General features: G+C 40.3%; 1 long non-coding RNA gene across 6 annotated transcripts in view; it reads left to right on the plus strand.

The window, feature by feature from the left end:
* The window catches only part of LOC116243587 (uncharacterized), a 519295-nt gene that overhangs the window by 6796 nt on the left and 497058 nt on the right, over positions 1-15441 (plus strand). The gene's annotated exons all lie outside the window — the stretch shown is intronic.

The raw sequence follows: 15441 nt of genomic DNA on the forward strand, positions 1-15441 counted from the left end.
TTATTTCTTCCTCATGGTGAAACAATCCATGGAAGTCAGAATTTTGAGTTTATTAACTTTGATCTTCTGTTACAACTCATTTAAATGCAATGATATTTCACCTAAATGCAAGGACCACAACTTTAAGCCTTAATGCGTTGAAAATATTGGCATGGGAAACTGCTGTAAGCACCGTGATTTCTCTTTTTATGTAGAGAATTTTATTAACATGTTATTATCCTTTTAAATATGTAGATTTATTCACTTTGTCTCCCTGCAGTAGTTTCTCTTTTATGCTGTACAGTAGAATAGATTTAGGAAGTTTATGTAGAATAAGGAATAATGGGAAAAAAAAAAAAAGAATTGGTTCAGTACAGTACATTACTTTATGTCTCTGATGTTACTGGAGTGTTTCCTCCAGCTCATTTATTTGAAGGAGCTGGATTTCAGTTCTAACAACCCAGCTCATGCAATTTTTAAGCTGTCAGCATTAGAATGACTGTTAATAATTTACTGTACAGTATGGCCTCTGAAGAATACTCTCACTGTGTCCTAATGTGAAAAATAAAGAGATGTCCAAAGTCTCCAGCAGCACATGGAGACGTTTGCTTGAGGTGTTAGTAGTGTCCAGCTGAGCTTCAGTGCCTCATGATGCGACTTCCAATATATCCTTTAAATGATAAGACAAACCCATGGCTCTTGAGACTACAGTCTGAATGGAGTTCTAGGTCTGTGTCAGATGGCTGAAACTAAGACACTTTTATATTGTCTTTCAACAGCTTTTAGTAGTCTTTGGTTGCAGGAATCCAGAGGCTTGTCCGGCCCCTTGCCCAGTCTGATTACTTCAGGTCAGTGTTAGAAGGGAGCCACAAGAAAGTGGGGCTAACTCTTAGCTTACTTCTTTTGTTATTATCCTGCCTGTAAAAATTTCTGTTGAATGTCTTTCCCATCTCAGCCCTAGACCCTACAGGGACTGCATGCTGCAAGGGCGGAGTTGTCCTTCAGCATAGCACCAATTATCACTACTGATAACTGCAATGGAAAAGGTAAGTACCTAGTCAACAAACAGTGCTTGGAAGAGAAGCAGAGAGGAGTTTTGGGGAGAAAACTTTGGCCTCACTTGCTCTGTTTAAGTGAAATTAGTCTTCCCTTTTTCTTTCCTAAGCACCAGACAAAGAATATGGTCTCTTCACTGTATTTGCTTGACTCTAGTGCCAAAGGGTTTTAATGGCTGCCTTGTCACTTTAACTCCACTTTAAACATGAGCTGCTTAACAGAGATTCTCTCAGTACAGTCAGGCATTTTGGCCATTTTAGTTAAAACCAAAATTATACAATAGATATATGTGATTGCCTGTTGGTTTACCAGCAGCTTTCCTCCAGAAAGCAGCAGAGTTCTGTGTGCTTCATCACCACACCATAACTTGTTGGCAGCTGCAGCCACAATTCTGCTCTGCATCTGAGAAGATGGAAGTCCAAATAAGGCAAGTTCAGTTGTAAATATAATATGCCTCACTGTAACATATAGCTTGTGTGTATCCAGCTAAGGAAAACAAAGTGCTCTTACCACAACTATATGCCCTGCAGAACTCCATCCACATGTCAGAAAGATGCATGTTTCTGTCATGTTTAAAGTTCTAAGTGCACTGTGATCGTAGGGGATCAAGTATACAAATAGGCCAGTTCTTCTTGTATATTTGACAGAAATTTAGTAGTTGAGAGAGGAAGAAGCAAGAGCAAGTATTTCCAACCAACTCACTTGATGTATCTAGAAGAGTAAGATACTGTAACTATAATTAAGGAGGGAAAGGAAGATATCTTATGTAGGGTCCAGGCTAGAATTTTGCTGTAAAGCACATAATAGAGGGGTATTGTTAATATTGGGGTACTTCTTTCGAGAAAGAAGGTGTGAAGACTAGAGAAGGAGCTTGATAGAACTTGCTGGTTTTCAGGAACCTGTTGCTAGGTTGACAGCAAGAATTTTGCTGCTTGTTGAGTGTAACTGAAGCTTGTGGCATGCCAAAAGCCAGAAGAAGCTCTAAGGAAAAGTGTGCAGGTGCCAGAGAAATTCCAGATACTGATTGCAGGTGCTTTGCATTGGTGCTTCTTATTTCAAATAAGGCTTCAGATTGGAAATATGCTTTAGGATTAGAAACACTGCTTAGACTCTCTCCAGATGGCTTGGAAAAGCTTTTGGAAGCTGCAAAATGAGGCAGATTCAACAGCCTGGGATTGGGCCTTGAACAATAAAGTAACAACTTCTTTTTCTCCAGTAGAATCAGATCACAAATGTGGATGTTAACAAAGGACTATGGAACTGTAGCTCTGTTGTCATAAAGAAAAATGATGATTAGTTACAGAGACTTGTGAGCTTACTTCTTCCCAACAGCAAAGGGGCACAGACCCACAGGGGCTGGGTGTTGGAATTTCACCCATGCTTCAGTGGGTAAATGACAGCATCTCTGTGCTGGTTTTCCAGTACGATGTGGCTATCTTGCAGAAGCGATTCGAAGGCATAATCAATTGTAAAATGCATTGAAATAGAAAGTGCTATCTCAGTGCAAAGTGGTTTTATCTACTGCTGCACACCCAAAGGATTTAATTTTGAGGTGGAGACACATTTCTTAATGCCTGCGGTTTGTACAGAACCATTGAAAATCATAAAGCCTTGGGTTGGTGGTGTTGGAACCTTGTTCTTAGTACAGTCAGAGGCAATTCTGTCACTGATTTCAGCTTGAAGATGATCCAGCCATTTATCAGGAAGCTTTAGGTAAATAAAAGAGTTTCCAAAACAAGAGATCTAGGATTTCTGAAAAGCTACATTGTGCAGTGCCAGTCCTAGCTCCACTACTCCAGTGCTGCAGTAGAGCTCAATATGTTAGTTAATTACTCAGGGTTTTATTAAGCCAGAATTTGAAGGAGACTGCTATATTTAGTGCTGTTTCCAAATAAAAACACACAAAGTGAAGAACGCTTGCGCAGCCTGTAGAGATTTTGGCAGTAAGTGAACAAAAGATAGAAATATGTTATGTATGCAGTTTACATTGATCTTATGATCCATGAAAGGAGTAACAAATACTGTGCATCATTGATGTAGAAATTGGAAGAAATGGTAGATGGGGAGAAACTCAAAAGAAAGAAAAGGAGAGGAAATAACAACAACAACAACAAAACAATCTGTAGGAATTTATCCCAACACAAGTGTAGTTTAATATGTATTGATAATTGCGGTATGTCTCTGACAGTAAGTCAAACAAGAAGCGTGGCTTTTGCTCTGAAGAATTTCAGGGTATGTAGATCTGTGAACAATTTATATATCAAAGCAGTCACCAAATGGGCTGGAGAGGCAGAGCAACAAATCACTTCCAGAAGCTGCCTTTATCATGATTTAAAAGCAATGTTAATCTCAGTGTTGCTATGAAAGTGAATATTAATGTAAATATTTAAAATCTGATTTTGATTTTGGTATGGGGGCTTCCGACTCCTCAGAACTGGACCTGCAAAGCTGTACTTTAACAATGTCAGCTGGATTCTTTTGACATACAAATGACTGACAAATCCAGAAAGTTCTTCTAAGCTCCGTGTACTGTCTTGTTAAATCAGGGTGCAGTGTCTCATCTGACCATTGAAGACCCAGAAAACAAGGACTGGGGTACAGGTGACTTTCTTATTAAATATCAGACTATCCCACGTTTCTGATGTTTTGTAAAGGATTTGTGTTGTCAGATGGTTTTATACCTTTGCATTCATTTCTTATTTTGGAAAGGAAGATCTTTTAATAATATTTAGCATGAACCTCCCCCACCCCTGTGATTTGTGCTGCTCTGGTAGAAATGGTATTCTTCTGCAAAAGCTCATAAATTGCTATATGAAATGTCAAAAATGATAAAGCAAAACAAAGAACCTCTGAAGAAAAACATGCTGCCATGAATATCTGCAATCTACAGAACCCCAGTCTTATTATGTTTAGATTTCAGTAAACACTTTTCTTAAGAGCTAGCATTTCAGGAGGCAGGGAATTATGTTTTCTATGTAAATAGCAATGTTTGCCTTTTCTTTAAAAAAAAATGTATTCTCACCACAGTGGTAAATCCCTACAAGCAAATGAAAACACATGGGCCTTGAGTTATGGAGTTAAATATCTGAAATCTCTCTCTGTGTTTGTTGGGTTGCCATTCATGGCCATAGAGCAAAAATGCCATAGAGAATTATCTTCACTAAGTTTTTACGTACCTTCGAGGTTTGACAATGAGAGAAGGGAGGAAGCCAATACCTTCTAAAGAGCACTGATGAGCTCATTTACCCTCCTTCTTCTTCTTTTTTTTTTTTTATATCTTACTCTAGATTTTATAGCTTCACTTTTAGCAGATGTGGTACAGCACAAGATTTATGTCTGAGTGCTTATCACACCTTAGTAAAAGGCATTTAAGTTTTTCCATTAGAATGCTTTCTATTCACATTTTCCTTGATAGCGTTGTTACCCACTTGCTTTACGCGAAGTATCACTTAGAACACTGCTCAGAGGGTGGCAAGGGTTAGGGTAATCATTAATGCATTCACGTTGGGTGCTGGAGGTGTTAATGCTTTGCTGCCAGTTGTGTTTCAGTGCTAGCTCTCTCTGGTGTCAAAGGACTTTTCTAAGTGCAAGGCCAGCACTGTCCTTGTCTGAAATCGCCCTCAATAACTCTACTGAACTTTCTCAGTCACAGCTTTTGGTTTCCCAAGAAATCAGGCTTACATCCTTGGAACATCTGTAGAACAGTTGCAGATATATTTTAAATGTTTGCAAATATAACTAGTTTTCTCTGGCAGTCATCTCCGTGTGCTTCACTTAGATCTCTTAGGGTCAACTGAAGGAGCAAGTGGGATGACAAGTAAAGAGGACAGAGTTTAACAGGGTGAATTTGTGACGCCTTTCTTTGCAGAAATATCGCTTGAATAACACTTTCAGAATGAAGGGCACGGTCTCAATTTTGGCTTTATATTCAGCTGGTGCTTTTATACTGCCCTCCTCTGCATGGCATCTGAGAGCTTTTGTGTAATTTTGCAGGTGAGACGACCTTTATCTGTTAAGCTGAGCTCTTTTCCCCTTCTTATTCTTTTCAGAGAAAAACACTAAGCTAGTATAACAATAATAATATTGCTACCTGTGTTGTGTTCGGAGTTGTGTTGATGGCTTAGTTATTCAGGGACTGAGAAAGCCTGGAGTTGTCATTTTCTAAAATCTGATGGTATTTTTTTCGAGGAGGTTGGATTGATTCCCAAGCTGGTTTAGCAAATCCGTTTCATTGCAGCAGTGCCTATCCATGAAAGCCAAGTGGCTTTTTTTTCACAGAGACCTAAGGCAGATTGCACGTAATTGTAGAAGAATGAAGTTGAGTGAAGGAGGGATGGAAACACTGGAAAAGTCTCAGGTTATTTTTTGAGATTTCAGTTTCTTGTTCTCTATCTGAAAGCAAACGTTCTGTCTTTGCATGTATAAATTGAAGTGTATGTCAGGACCTCTAAGTATGCCTGCATAACCTGAGCTGCAGAGCTTCTCCCAAGTATAAGGAAATTCCTGTGTTGTAGCAAAGCTGAGCACGAGGTTTCTGGCCAAGTTTAAAATATCAAAGAGGGGAAACTAATCATGTTTAAGGAACTTCTACAAGAAAAGTCAGGGATCTTAGCATGCAGTCATGCAATAACATTCCAGCTTATTGTGCTTCATTTAAAAAAAAGCAATGTGAATAATTGCTGTTGTCCTGTGACACAGCAGGCTGATCAAATACTAAGTATTTCTGTGGTACAGAATGGGTAGAATTCTTGCTGAAATAAAGAAGAGGCTGACTGCTATCTTAAGCTGCACTGTTGCATGTTGGATTGATTGTCATTCATTTGGGAATGTCTTGTGTAATAAGCTAGAACATACTGCCACAGATGCTGAAGTTCCCATTATTTTCTGGAGAAGTGATGATTATGACCCCTTCTACCAGGCCCTGCCCATGGCTTGCCACTCAAGTCTTGAAGATTAGCAGAGGTCTCAGACTCCTCAGCTCCACAGCACGTTCCCCAGATATGCCCTGAGGATTAATTAGTTCAGTGGTAGTATTGTTGAGTTAGCATAAATTAAATCTGAATAACAGAGAGTATGATGCCATAAAACATAATGCTATGCTGTAGCCTATCTTTCTAACGTGTACAGAGTACACCAAAATACAATTACTTTGTGGTCTGAGAGCACAGCTCAGCTGCCAGAAGTCAAGCTGCACATAAACGGGAGAAAGAAGCGCTTTAGTTTGATAATTGTGGTGATGATTTGTAGAAGTGCTCTTTTATTTTTTTTCATCCCCCTCTTTCCCTTCCTCCCCCCCATTTCCTGAACTGAGAATGTGAAATTGGCTTTGTTCAGTCTTTGGTTCCAGGAAGATGTAGCTTCTGCTTAAGGCACCACTGAGAACCTGAGTTAGCCAATACTCTACAGAGTTGCCAACAACCAACTAATGTGAAGTGTGTTTTGAGATGCATCTGCTGACAATTAAATAGAAGGGTAAAAAGTGTGTAATAAAGGAATTCACTGAAAGCAAAGTCTATACTTGAAATGAAATTCTGCATAAGCAATATAACTCTTAAGCTGTTGAGATGTGATACAGGGCTTTGGATAGATGCTCAGCTACCAGGGTTTGTATGTTTACACATACTTTGTAAACAGCATGATTTGGAACCCAGTCATGTCCTGTGGTTTCTTCATATCCTTTATGTTGGATAAAAAAATAAGCTGTTGTTCGTGGCATTGTGGAAACAGAGCTGCTTAAAAGAAAAATCACGGGATGTGGTAAATTCTTGACATTTTATAGGCTTTAAAGCAAGAGTTATCCCTTATCTAGAAGTGACAACAATGTAGTAATCAGTGGCTGAAATTTGAGGAGTCGGTGAAGGAGTTCAGGCTAAATTATCTCAACATTCCTTCATGAGCAGAAGTTACAAAACCAATACGCAGCACAAGTAGAATTAGAATTTCATGAAGCACATTTATGTTGAAATGGATCCGTGGTATTCTAAAGAACTTGGTGGGGGAACACCTTCACTTTAACCCTTCCTTCCCCAAAGTGATCTTGAAAACTGAGTTGTTTTAAAGTGCCATGCAAATGGAAAGGAAGGACATCTGACCTTTTTCTGTAATGCAAGGCTGTGGTGTTTAATTCTAAGTCAGTGTTTTTTCCCCTAATAAATAAGAGAATCTTGCACACTGATAAACTGTAAGTTTGTTTGCAAATAGCCACAAGGACTGAGGTATTGGTAAAAGATGTTAACAGAATGTCCCCATTGCATCTGGGAAATGAAGGCATCTTACCCATGTAGATTAGGTCATGACAGATATTAGAAACTGAGAGAGAATCGATTAATCTGTGTGAAAGGGAACTATTTAGTGGTATTCTTCAGCACCAAATAATGAAATGCCATAGAGACACAGTTACATTTCTGTTAATTGACAAATGTGCTGCAGTAAAGAGCCTACCAGGAGCATGCTTTGAATTGATTTTCTATCATGATAACTTTCCTCACTAGTGTGAAACGTGCCCAAATGCTGAGCGGAGTTCAGTACTTCAGTCTATAGTATTTTATCTGTTACCTCATCTGTGATGTTTTTCCTGGTGATTTTCTTTTCTTGCATAAAAAGCAGAAAGATGACCTTTGCATTTCCACCCTAGTAATCAGGTAGTTCATCTACAAGTTTTGAGCTGCTTGAGTATTTATGTTATCCTGTCAATAAGTCATTAATCTTGGTATTTCTGTGGTGCTTCAAATGTTGCAGTCTACCTAAGTGCAGGGACAGCTGTGTGGTTTCAGAGGAAGAGCTGCTTCCCCACAGCATCCATGGCTGAGTGATGGACAGAGTGGGGCAACCTGGGAAGACGAGGCCAATACTGGCTTCCCAAAGATGCAGCAGCCATAATGTCTATGGAGATCACCACGGGCTGCTTCTTGAGGGCACTGATTCACTCTGCCATTTACAGTATCCTACTTATGGCCTCTGTATGTTTTGGTTAATCCTCTGAAGCGACTGGCCCGTAGCTCTGGAGTTCTGTTTTTAATCCAAAACTGTTGGCACTGCATGTCTTCATCTGTTCTCCAAGATGTGTGTAGGGGTGTGAGTGAGTGTGCAGCAGCCATCAATCGCTGCAGCTCCATTCCAAGGCACAGCCTGCTAAAACCTCTCTTCTCCAGGCTGAGAATTGGTCACACTAGTCACGTGCCAAAATCTCTATTAAACACACAAATAAAAACCAAAACCCAGCGAGCTCTGGAAGGCCAATTCTAGAGCAAACTAATCAGTATCATATGTTGAATTATGCTTGGGTAGATGACCATTAACGTTACATTTAGGCGGTGTCTGTTTAAAACATAGTTGAACAGCGTGCACGTTTGGAAGAACAACTAGAGATAATGGGTTGGAATACAAACAGCGGGACACTGCTGAGACGCAGGGGTTTACTGGCAGCACACCGTGCTGCTCCATAGGCCCTCTTTGCTCCTCGGGCTGGCAGGCGGTGCTGCAGGGCCGGACCTCCACCAGGAGGAAATGCCTCCAGCTGCTCTCAGCCCCTCCCCGCCCTCTCCTGGCTGGAGGCTGCGCGGCTTTGGACGCCGTTCCTGCTTTGGCGTGAGCGGCTGGTCACTGAAATGAGCAGGGGAGGGGAGCGAGCTCGGAGAAACGCTTCCCCTGCGTGGGTATGGAGTGTATATGGGGCTGTATGGCAGAGTCGTGGAAGGCAGTGTGACCGTTTTCCCTCTCTTTAAAGCGATGTCTTTGTAAATGCCTTTTCACACTTATTCCAGGCTAAATGTGCTTTCCTTTTGATGTTCTAAATACCCTTTATCTTCCTCAATAGCTCGGTACTACCCCAAAATCACTGACACAAAGAGAACAAAATCCTGCAAGCCTTCTGCTTGGCAGCCCCTCGCAGCGCAGGAGGTGTCGGAGGGATGCAGCCGTTCCGGGCTCCGAGGCTGGCTGCGCTCCGGGCGCCGCGCTGCCGCAGTGACCCGCGTCAGCCTGCGAGCGGCAGCGTTCGCCCGGGTACCGGCCGCGGGGTCCCGCTTAGCTGGAAGCCGCGCATCGCCTGAAATGTTTAAACATCGCTCTTGTTTTTCCGAATGTTTGTATATGACAGCCCTCGTGCTGACTCTGGATATAGAATGAAGCTAGAAGCGATGCTGTGTCAACTGCAGTAATTCTCCGTCGGTTTGCTCTAAACCCATCAGTTATTGTAAAGATGCTTCTCTGCACTGCAAAAGCTTTTCTCTCGAACTTTGGGAACACTTCCAGTTTACATATACATTTCATAAGTGCCCTTCTGAATGAGCTGCATGCCTAGAGGTTATATGTAGGGGTCTAGGACGATGCCAGCTATTTCCAAGCTTAAGAAAAAATGAGGCTCTTTAAGTTGAATGAACTTCAGTTCAAAAGTTCCTATGGTATTTTCACAGTGGGCTACATTATGGTCAGCTTGTGCCACAGTTATTCAGGTCATACTCTGTTAATTAAATATGATTCTTAAGAATTTTAGCATTGGAATGCAAGGGAGCTACATTATTAGTAAGGATACAGGTATTAGATCATTGTGGCTGTTTCTTGGGGCTACTTCTTTACCCACTGCAGTTACTTTACTGATAGATCTTCTCAAAGAGAAAATTAAGTAAAAGTTTTGAGTAGTTTGCTAACCGTGTATGGTGTATAGCATATTCCATGTGTACCTGAGAACAGCATTTTTTTATTGGTCTGTTTGAGGTGAATTTCGTTTTTGCAATACTAAAATTTATTCCCAGGAAGAGTGTGAAACTCAGGAGGGTCCTTTTTCTCATAAAATTTTGATTAGGAAATGTGGGAAGGTGGTTTTCCTATGAGGCTGCATTATGCTGAGGAAGGAATATGGAGCTTGCAGTCTGGATTCTTTTACTGCCTTGAGAGGCCTATGCACATAGCTAGTAAAGTATTTAGTTAGGATTCATTATATACTTACACAGGAGGTATTAATCACTGTCTTTAATTTCTGAAGTAGAGAAATTAGTACCAATTCAATGTGAGAAGAACTGGTTAATTTCAAAAATGAAGAACTAATTTGGTGTTGTATCATGTATGTTCCTAAGCCCTTCAGGTTCTGTAAAGCATAGCCTTTGCCATCAGTGATTAAAGTACTAATGAATTCAAAATTCCAAAGAGAGATGAGGAAGGTGAGTTAGTCTTGGTGTTTACTTGTAAGGTTGAAAAAGGTGAGAAAGGATGTGTTCCCTTGACTCTTGAGCACTTCAGCTTCACAAAAGGAAAGAAAAAATCCCCATGAATTCACAACATCACTGTGTGTGTGCAACAGCCTTTGAATAGACACAGAGTTTTCTCAGGAACACTAAAAGCTGCCAGTGTGCTCCAGAAACATAATATATTTTAGCAATATTTGTTATGATTATAGTTTTAATTTCCAGAGGCTACATCTAGTTTTGCATGGCTGGAATTTATGGAGCAGAGCTTTTGAAGGACTAGGATTATTTAAAAAGAAATATTTTCATTTTTTCACACACAGAGGCCCTGTGAGCTTACAAAATCCACAAACCTTTCAATTTGGGGAGTATTCTTTCCTGTGTTTGCAGGAACTTTTCACATTCCTGAATCCAGTTACGGGATTTTCCTCCTAATTGAATCCAGACTTAACTCTGGAGTTACGTATTTTGTCAATTAGTGCAAGTAAATTTTGTCAATTAGTGCAAGTAAAAAAAAGAAAAAGTTCTCTGAAGTTATTTAGTGAGTGCAAATAGTTTTACTTAGCACTGTCTGTAGTGCTGTGTCTCCAGTGTTTTTTGTCATATTCAAGCAAAGTGTGCTGGGACTTTCATGTTCCTAAGTTTTCCAAGAAAGTCACACTGGCCTGTGTTAATTGCAAAGTATCATCAGCAGTTCAGCTTAACTGTTTTTCAGGTTGCTTTTTGAATGGTGATGTAGCAACAGAATTCATTGTGTAGCTTTTCTTTCTTGGTGTTCCCCATTGTGTGGCTCCCAGTAGGCAGCACAGTGCTGGTAGAAGCTGTGACTGGACCAAGGCAGTCTTGGGTACTACATATTGTGTAGCTTGGGGCCTGCTCTCCAGAGATGCCTGGTAAGGAAGGATGTCTTGGGGACATGTTCCCTTCTGGGATGTTGGGAACAATTATATGGAGCCCTTTCCTCCAAAAGGATGTGTTTCTTTCTTTGTAGCGTGATAGGATTCTTTTGCACGTGCAGCCTGGGGAAGCCATGGCTGCTTGGGTTCTTTGACATCATCTGGGCCAACCTCGCAGCTACCAGTGTGTTATTTGGTTTTGGTTGTTTGATTTCCTGCTGCTTTAAGAACAGTGGGCTTCAAATAATGCAGTCTCAAGCCAGACTTGATAGAAAAGCTCTTCTCAAAGAGGGGAAAAAAAATTGCTGCTTTTATGTTGTAGGAGGTTAGTATTGCACAGCTATAAAACCACTTGTGCTCAGAACTGTTGGTGTTGCCTTCACTGAAGGGTGTTGGGTAAGGAGCTACCAGCTGGAAAAGTGACGGCATAGACAAGGACACTGAGTGATGTCAGATTTGCCAGGCAAGCTTCCCTCTGTGGACAGGAGTTTGCCTGCAGAGTTTTACCCTGCATGTCCAGTTCTGTTTGCTATTTTAATCTGCTGTGAGAACTGATAAAATGCTTTTGCATGGCTTGGTTATTAGCCCTAAATTGCTGAAGCTTTCAACAGGTTAAAATCCACCACATTGTTTATTTCATGGGGGAATAAAGATCTGTAGAATTATACCAGTCCATGTTTAATAGCTTTCTGGATGTATTGGTGAGTGGGGCTTTCAATAATGTAATGTGAAGGATTGCTAACACAGTAGAAAAATCAATTGTGTTTATTGTACTGAAGGTAACCTGATATGAATACAATCTGCAGGTGTCTATGAGACTGGTGTGTAGTTATTATCTATGATTGCAGAGATCCCAAATAAAGGATTTATGATGACATGTTCATATTGCTCCAAATTTTTGATTATTTACTGGGAAAAGAGAACTTGTTTTGCACTTCCTTGCTAAAATCAGCTCATACAAACTGTTGTCATCTTTATGTGGAAGTGTTCACTGCTCTTCAGATCCCAAGCATGAGGAATGGTGAATCCAGCTCTTTACTACGTTCTCACCTCGAAAAGTCAGTTGGGATTGCAATGTGAAGAAGAAATGCAGATTCAGATCTTGAATGGGATATCAGAAGCTCAGAAGTTGTCAGTTCATTGGTGACTTCAGCTGTGACTTCATACGATGATCTTGTAGATTTTTGCTTGAGTTTTTTTTTAATGCTTGGTTATGTTTCAGAAAAGCATGCTTGCCTCAAAATCGTTTGTATGATATGCTGTATTTATTGTGTAAAGTGATGAGTACCTACTGGGAGCATGACTCTATGGTGAAAATCATCAGTGTATGCTGAAGTGTAAATGGTTTTAAAAATATAAAAAGATATAAAGTAGACTTGTTTAGAAGTCTTCAGTTGAATATAACCACATCAGTTATCATCACATGTGTGATGATGTGTAGAACTAGACAAAAATAATGTGGCAAAATAACACGGCTAGATACCTGCTGGGCATTTTATAAAATGCTTTATGGGTTAAGCAGGAAGTGATTATGTGGGTTAGTTTAGGCTAATCTGCAGGTTTGGGGCTCCTAAATATTTTAGAACATGTGACCTAAATCCTGATGTGCTATTGATTTCCTATGCCTGTAGCAGATTTGCTGTGAGATTGAGATAAAATCAGTATCTAAGCCCTACTATACCTAATTTCTCTGTTTTCTGCAACACTGTTGTGGTTATTTTAGATGCTAATATTTCAGACACAGCGCATACATGACATTTCTTGCTGTCTATTTACCAGGCATTGCATGTCCACTTAAGATTTTGAACTTCTACTTAATACAATTACACAATTTTTAAATGAATACTGCATTATATTAAATAAATATTTCTGTAAATGCCTATATATATATATTTACTAAGAGAAATATATAATAAGTGAAGTTATAGTTAAAATGATGACATGGCTTTCCAGCTCAAACACTTTTAGGTAAAACTTTGTTATACCAAACTATCACTGAAAGGTAGAAGAGATGGGTAGCATTTATTGATAGCCAAGGGAGTACTGAGATTGAAATGAAAAAGCTCTATTTAATAATGTTCTGGTTTCACTTAAGATACAAATACAGCAAATCAAGCATGGACCCTACCGGTCTTGCTACCAATTTCCTATTTTTTTCCATCCATAATACAGAACATCCATGTAAAAATAGTCCTCAAATAGTGGGAATTCATCCTCTTTCTTTAAAAGATTGAGTTTAAGAGTTAGAGCATTGAGCACACATAGAAAGTAGACTGAGTTTCTTCCTTCTATACTCAAGGCTTGCCTCTCTATAAATTACTTTGGCTTGGCTTGCCTAATGCAATAGTCAGCTGCTGTCCTGTGGCAGTGGGCTCTACTGTGGTGAGATCCAGTGCAGGACAAATTGAGGGACTTAGAAAGGAGAACAATGGAGAGAGACAGTGGCCAGAATTGTCTGTTATAAATTCAACCACAGGAGAAATAATGTCTCCATGACTTAACTGACTGTGATGTGACAATGGGTGGAAAACCTGTGGTTGAATTTCCTAATTCTTTGGCTAGCAGTGATCAGAAACTTGTTGCAATAGAGACACCCACTCTTCACTGTTGTCTGGTCTCCAAATACAGAATGCAGAGCTGCTTTCTAGCTTCAGCCCTTTTGGCAGCAGTGTTACGGTGGTTGTAACGGGCATGGGGAAGACTGAATAAGGCTGTGAGGCAGTCCATGGTTAAAGCAGTGTTTACAAACCCCCCAGATAAGCCCACTCAGCTTAATATTGTGAATTCCTGCCTGGTAGAAGGGGAGACCACCTCCAGATAACTCCAGGAACATGCTGCCAAGCTCCAGGCTAATACAGATTAAAACAATTATCCTCTTAGTTTTGTAAGTTTATTCTGGCGGTATTCTGAAGTTTTTAACTGTCCAAGTGAGTTAGTCACTCAGGAGTAATTCTGAGAAGACCTAGAGGAAAGCACTGGGCAATAACAGAGGACAGAAAGCTCATGAGATTTGTTTTGTCATCCTCCAGTTCAGTGTGCAGACAGCCTGCAGCAGGGTTAGCAAAGGAAACGTGGAACTGTAGTGACGTGCAGTCTTTCATTCTTATCTTTTCAGAGTGGTTTGTTGATTGTCTGTTAGTCTGAGCATGGGTATGGGCAAGTTGGCTGAAGTGTTAGAAGTGTAACAAGAACCTGGGCATTTGCAAAAAGAGGTGAAAGGATGATCCAGAGGTTCTATCAGCAGGCAGTGAGGATAAGACTTTCCTAGTGTTTGTTGGGCTGATGTAGAAGCTGCTGTGTCCTATTGAATGGTTGCACACTCAGCTATTGTGGCTATGGACAAAAAGCTCCCAAGACTTGAAATCTTGAATTCTTGTTTGTTATCTCCAGCAGTGCTCCCAAGGAAGAACACCTTACTGCAGACCACATACTTTGGATTTCAGGAATACGTTTCTTTTGCACAGAAAATGGTATATTTTATGAGGAAGTTTTGTGCTAAGCAGGTTACTGAGGTTGATTGTCATTCAGTTGTTTTCTTTTTCCCACTGTCATATTGTTATGCTGTTTTTGCTCTCACTTGTGTTTTAAATAGCAGTGCCAGAGGGAGATATATTATAAGTAACAGCACGAGGCAAGCTCTGCTATTGCACAAACTTTCTTGGCAGCTTCTGAGATGCTTCCAGTTCTGCTCGACCCTTCCCTATATTTCTGTCAATCTCAGAGTCACTGTTTTTTGTTGGTTTGGGAGGTTTGTTTCAATCCAATATTTCTGTCATTCCTACAGTTTGCTACCTTGAAATACCTTAGTGCTCAGAGCTTTCCATATCACCAGTCTGGAGCAGACTGCTTCTGCAGATAGACATCTCTCCCACAGGACCCAGTGCCTGGTCATTTGTTGGCTTAGCCTCTTCCAAACTCAGAAGGATGTTCTTTCATTCTCTCTTTGCTGCTAAAAACATGCATGTTTATGTTTGTAAGTAGAACTAATTTGTTTAAAATCAACCCAAAGGATGTACTTTCTTCTGATTTACAGAACCGTTGCTGTTAGTTGCTTCCATTTACAGGTAACTATTGCCTTGTTAAGTCATGACAAAATAGCAGGAAGAAAATGTTTCTTAAACAAAAATAGTGTTGGTGAGATACAAAATATTAAGCATGATTCTTAGTTCAGAGTGGTGTTTAAATTGTGGCATTTCACTGAAGCATTGGCTGCCTTTTATGTGTTGTGACAGAATGGTTACTAAACCACTGCCCTTTACTCCACTGGATTGGAGCTGTCCTACGGAGTGCACTGAACCTGTCCTGGGAGTAACTGGTAGAAAATTACC

This window comes from Phasianus colchicus, chromosome 13 (genome assembly GCF_987193195.1).
Source record: "Phasianus colchicus chromosome 13, bPhaCol1.hap1.1, whole genome shotgun sequence".
In the NCBI taxonomy this organism is placed as follows: Eukaryota; Metazoa; Chordata; class Aves; order Galliformes; family Phasianidae; genus Phasianus; species Phasianus colchicus.